Below are 6,506 nucleotides of genomic sequence, written 5' to 3' on the forward strand. Positions count from 1 at the left end.
ATAATAATAATATATCAAAATGACAGTGTTGTCTCTCACTATTTTTTATAATTACATTTTGATCTTCATTTAAATATAAATCAAATGAATTATAAAAATTATTGTACAAGCATATAACGCGTGTATTGGTGCACTAGTATAAAAGTAAATTTCCACTAGACTAACCAACTAACTCCACCGATCTAGTGCATCACAATGGATACTTTGCATCATTTCTCCTATATATATACTTCAATAACACGAGATATATATATGATCTCCAACACAACAAATTATTCAATTGCCCAAAATGGGATCTTGGCTAGACAACATAGCTCACACTAGTGAAAAACTCCGATGAACAATTTCGCCTAAGAAAGGTAGCATTCATTCGACTTTTTCCGATATTCCCAGAGGTCGTTTTCCGATCTACGTAGGCGAGACACACAGACGATATATCGTTCCGATATATTATTTGAACCACCCGTTGTTCCAAGATTTGTTGCATCAGGCTGAAGAAGAATTCGGTTATAATCATCCAATGGGTGGCCTAACGATTCCATGTCATGAAGATCACTTCTTAAGTCTCGCTTCTGCGCTAAGTTCTTCCCCGACAATGTAATGAAACTAGTTAGGGTTTTGTATTCCAGATTGCGATGATAATTCGTTTTTTGATAGGTTATTTGTTTCCTTCGAGCGAAAAAGCAAAGACGCTATTGTATTTTTTTTAATCAATTTTTTTTCCTTCGAAAGTTCATAATTCAACTCTAAAAAATGGTTATTATACAAGTTATCTAAATAAAACATTGTGACTAAATTAATGTGTGTCAGTCTTGGATGTGTAGAAATGCATGAATTTAATTTTGCCGATAAAAATGTAATCAATGGTACAAATCATTGAATCATTTGAAGTAAAAGAGTTACCAATTTCCCAAACCCAAAATAGTTATCAATTTCATGTTGGTAGGTATGCTTGTGATCATGATACCTTCAAAATTTGTATTTTAATGTGTAAATTTGAAGACAGAGGTTAGTCTTCAAACACTATTTTTCTAAGAAGATTTTGCTTCAGTCTTAGTGCTTACAGAAATTGACAATCTTTTTCCAAGATAGATGTAACAAATTCTACTTGTGATTTGTTAGCACGACAAATCAAAAGTTAATAGTAAAACTCTGTTTCTTTAGAAGGAAGAACACTTCAATATGGATGCAAGTGTATGAAAGCTTTTGGAGAATAATATATTTTAAATAATCTTTGATTCTCTATTTTATGTTACTTGATAGCAAGATATGTTGTTAGTTGTTTCAACATATGAAGTGTCTATTGGGTTAAACAGTTTGAAGACATCATCAAAAGACATGGTTGGAATGAAATGATTGCACTAAACTCAAAAAAATACAATTTTTCATGAACAATTTTTTTATCGACATATGTCCAACGATAAATTTATTAAAAGATATTGATATCCCATGAATTGGTCCATCAAGTTACCAAGCACAAACAAGACTTTGGACCTCCGGCCCATTTCTAACCAAGGTAGGCGGCCCATGATGGACCTCATGTGCTCTCCTATAAATATCAGGTTTGAGAGCTTAATTAATTCATTCACTATATTAATTTTTAGTAGCCTCTTTAGCTACTCTCTCATTTTATCCTCAGTACCTGACTTGAGCGTTGGAGATAATACGCCGGAACACCTTCTCAGTCCCCTTCTAATGATCTCTTTTGTGATTTCAAGCCCGAAGTAGGTCCGATGTCTGGATTCGGGCTAGTCTCATCTACCGCAATCGAACTATATATTTCTAGTTAGTATCAAACATGCTATAAATTAAATAAATTTTTACTTGATTGTTACGTTACATACGTATTTTTTGGATCATTGAGTGCACAATATAGTTTATCCATAATTTTAATGGTTCCTACAAATATTTTTTTTTCTTTTTTCCGCATGCCATTCAACTTGAAATAACCATCGGGACAATCAAACATGCATGTCAACTCTTGGCCAAGCAATGAATTTTGTGAGTTAACTTGCCAAAAATATTTGCTGCATTTCATCATACGGAGTTTATTTAATCCCAAAGTCGAGGTATTATAACAATATTGTTGTTCCACATATGCAATATTAATAATATTCGATAAAAAATGGCTCCAAGTGAGGGACAATGGCACATGAGGAATCACATGATCTTGGTTCCCAACTCATTGTCATCAATTTAGACTGGCATATTGGGTGAAGAACAGAAGTCCCCACCATTTACCAAAAACCAACAGCTAAGCTGGATACCCTCATCAAATTAATGGCGATGACAACCTAGGAAAACAAATTTAGGGACCAAAACACACCCCGAATCGAACATCCGAATATGAATGATTTCTGTATGTCTATTTCGATACGATTCAATGAATCGGCAAAAACACATTGTAATACTCATAACAAGAAAGATAGTTTGTGGATAAAGTGGATTAATCATGTGTATAGTCATGTTCCAAATGTGTGGAGCTGGGTTTGAAAAAAAGATCAATCTCCGCTCATCAAGAATATTATTATTATTCGAGATAATCTTATTTCAGCCCACGGCTCGGCGCAAGCTTCGATTCAGATGTTGGATAGTTGGTTTGGAGTTTCGAAAGGTTTGAATAGAGCCTATGATTTCTTTGTTGCTCAACAGCATAGATGTCCTTGGAAACCTCTCATTTCAAAGAGTTGCATTCTTCCAAAACACAAGTTCATCTTGTGGCTGCTTGCTCATCGGAAACTCCTCACTCGAAACAGATTGGAGTACCTTGAAGACAAATCGTGTGCTTCGTGCAATGCTCCTGATGAAACCATTAATCACTTGTTCTTTGCATGCCCGATTACTAGAGTGATATGGAATAGCATTCGTTCTTGGCTTCACATGGGAAGATTATGGGAACACCTTCGTCTATCCTTGCTGCGTTCAGAGGTATTTACTGTGGTAGCTCAACCATTAATAAGATGAGGTGTGTGGCTCTTGCTGCTACGGTATACCACACTTGGAACATTAGGAACAGGAAAGTGTTTGAAAACAAATTGCCCAATATCAATGCTGCTGTTATGAAGATTAAGATCCATGTGTTCAGAACCATCGACAATGCTGTTGAAGTTATTGATTATCTGCATTAGATTGTTTTTCGTATTATGCATTTAGATTTGAGAAATATATTATTCCTGAGATGTCCAGTGTATTTGTAAAAACTTTTATCTTTTCTAATGATTTAGTTCATTAAAAAAAATGAATCGGATTCTGAATGCTTGGTCCTACTTGGTACAAAAACGAGGTGCATTTAGTGCTCGTTCCTATTTGGGTTAACAAAATTGGTACATGGCATTTGGAGAATTTTAATATTAGGCTTAAGTCAATTTTATATTGTGAGCATGACATAATTTGTATGGATGAGATTATCTTGACTATTTTTGTTGTCCTAGTAGCAATTCACTCGACATGCCCGACACATGATCATGTCTAAATTATAAGATACGTCATTTAAAATATTTGAGTTACACTGAAACTTTCGATTATAGTTTTTTTTATAATTGTATTTCGGTCCTAAAATTAGCATTTTAAGAAAAGATGCAAGATTTTCGATAAGTTCCTTGGAATAGAGATTGTCAAGTTTTTGTGAGTAGCTTCCTTATCACCTCTATTTTATCTGCAACATGAAGATATGTTAGCTAATTTGAAATCTGATGACGGACTTAAGACAGATGAACCTCTCCTCAGCAAAAAATAACATGATAATGAAGAGTCTTGTTTTTGAATTAGAATTTGGTGCTCCAAAAAAGGGAACCAAATGATAATATTGCGACATGGATCAAAGTGTTTCCTCAAGCCTCCTCCATGGATGGACTAGCCAGGTTTGCCTGTACAAAACATTGACAAAAGGGCCCTTATTGGCTCAAAGATAATGGGCTACTCCATTTTCAAATGTCAAATATTTCTGACAAATTTCGATAAGTGGTAGACTACAATTAGTTTAGCATTATCCTTTGAACAAAAAGTCATCAACTCCCTAATTTGTCTATAATTTAAGAAACAAAAATGCCCAGATAATCCATATTTTTTTGCTGAAAAATTCATAATTTATTCAATGTATAAAGATAAATCCGAGGAAAAAAAATAATTATTAACACTTATGGTCAAGTGCTTGTGTGCAGCTAACGGATATCTCTCACTTTCTCCAGCAATGGCTCATGTTTGAGAAACATAATATCTTTCACGTGATAATAAGAATGATGGTTTCCCTTCAACTTCTTCTTGAGTTCCAGAGGAAAAATACCTTTTAGGATGCATGATTTCCTGTAGAATGGCCTCAATTAAATTCTCCATATAGATATAAAAAAAACTTGTAATTTTTATACTAGAAAAAGAATGCACATCACAAAATCGAGATTAAAAAGCCTTGGAACACCTTTCGAGTGCGTGGTTTCATGAGTATAGAACAAACCAGATAGAGATATAAACCAAAATATTTGCATATAATTAACAACTTTTCATTGCAGTAAAATCAACCCCATTACTAAGACGGGGATGGAAAACACTTGAGGAAGTAAAAAATACCCGCAGAAGTTAAACTTCATATATACACAGAAAACAACAAAGTTATCATTATCATCACTGAAAATGCTTGACTTCTAATTGTAAAGATAAAGAAATTGCAAATTAAACTCAAAACAGAAACCAAAATCAAGGAATTCTAATTGCAAGAAATTAATGAATATTACCGTAAAACAAATCAAGAAAAAAAATGACACCTCTGAAGATTTACTATTGTTAGGCTCTGAAACTTCTCGAATTATGAAATAAACTTGCAAATTGAACCCGAAACAATATGCAAACGAAGTCAATAACCTGAAAACTGGAAGGCTGACTTGAAGATACATGCCATTTCGGTTCAAAACAAATATCATTGCAAATCAAAATCACCATAATCTAAAATTATTTTTCCTTATATTTAATAAATTCGAGCAAAATTAAATTTAATCTATCAATCTGACGCACGTTTTCATCCTCATGAGTTACCACCAGCTCATGGCTAGCCGGAAGCGGTTACCTCGAGAAAGGGGCTTGGCCACCCCTTGTTTGTACGTAGCTAGGCTTGCTGCCTCACTACTCCAAGTATATGATTTTATTATTTCACGCAATTCATCCTGAAACATGCCATTTTGGTTCAAAATGCCAAAGAAACAGAAAGATTCAACAACCTGAAAACTGGAACGCTGACTTGAAGGTACTTAATCGCCTGAGATATCGTCACATATTTGGCGGCGTTTCCTTCCTTCTTCTTGCCCTTAAGAATAACAAAGAATAGAGAACATTAGTCCGATTATGGAGTGTGCGAGAGAAGGAGGTGGTGGTAAGAAGAGAACATACGGCGGGCCTGTAGTGCTTCGGCATATCGGCACACGGCAGAGTAGCGGTAAAAAGCGGCGTTTTCTGGTAGGATAGAATGCCTATACGATGGTTTTATGGTTTGGAGCGATAAACCCTAATCGCAATGGGCGGGTCTAAGGTCCAGTAGTATACATTTAACCTATAGAAGTGGTTGTTCAAACCATATGATTCTTTGGCAAATTAATTATCTCACCGTCAAATACTTGACCATAATAATTGATACATATTTTTAAGTTTTTTGACTTAAATTTGTCTGTTTTGTAAAACCCGAATCCAAAACTTAGATAATGTAAAAAAATCGAGGAGGTAATCCGTAAAATAAATTAAATACATAGTTTTAGCAATTGCAGAATTTCTCTGACAGGTGGACATAATTGAAAAGACAAATAAAATGATCATTTGAATTATTTTTTTTAAAAAAAAGTTAAATTATATTATATTTTATATATAGATATATATTATTATATCATTAAGTTTGAGTTATTTAAAGTAACTAACTTTTGATATCATGGTATGTTTTAATAATAATAATAATAATAAAGCGCTAAAATTTTGATTTAAGTTATTGTAGCTCAGTAGATAAAGTCTTTATTATCTAATCATTAAGTTGCAAGTTCTATTCCTATTTGGTCTTTTTTTTTCTTTCTTTTTAATATTTAATTTTTAAATTCATATATCAAAATGACAGTATAGTCTCTCACTAAATTACAGTTTCATCTTCATTTAAATATAAATCAAATGAATTATAAAAATCATTGTATAAACACGTAACGCGTGCTTCGGTATATTAGTATAAAAGTAAATTTCCACTAGACTAACCAACTAAATTCACCGATCTAGTGCATCACAATGGATACGTTGCATCATTTCCCCTATATATATATATATATATACTTCAATAACACGAGACATGATCTCCAACACAAAAATTATTCAATTACCCAAAATGGGATCTTGGCTAGACGGCATAGCTCACACTAGTGAAAAACTCCGACGAACAATTTTGCCCAAGAAAGGTAGCATTCATTATACCTTTTCCAATGTTCCCAGAGGTCATTTTCTGATATACGTAGGCGAGACACACAGACGGTTTACCGTTCCGATATATT

At 33.6% G+C, this 6,506-nt stretch overlaps 1 long non-coding RNA gene across 1 annotated transcript; it reads right to left on the reverse strand.

Annotated features, from left to right (window-relative positions):
- Positions 1-3,933: 3,933 nt before the first annotated feature.
- On the reverse strand, positions 3,934-5,542 carry LOC140957909 (uncharacterized). The gene is made up of 3 exons (XR_012171714.1): positions 5,377-5,542; positions 5,208-5,293; positions 3,934-4,302 (listed from the first exon to the last, which is right to left on the reverse strand). It is a non-coding gene; the product is annotated as an uncharacterized lncRNA (long non-coding RNA).
- Between the last annotated feature and the right edge of the window lie 964 nt (positions 5,543-6,506).

This window comes from Primulina huaijiensis, chromosome 14 (genome assembly GCF_012295235.1).
Source record: "Primulina huaijiensis isolate GDHJ02 chromosome 14, ASM1229523v2, whole genome shotgun sequence".
Taxonomy (NCBI): Eukaryota; Viridiplantae; Streptophyta; class Magnoliopsida; order Lamiales; family Gesneriaceae; genus Primulina; species Primulina huaijiensis.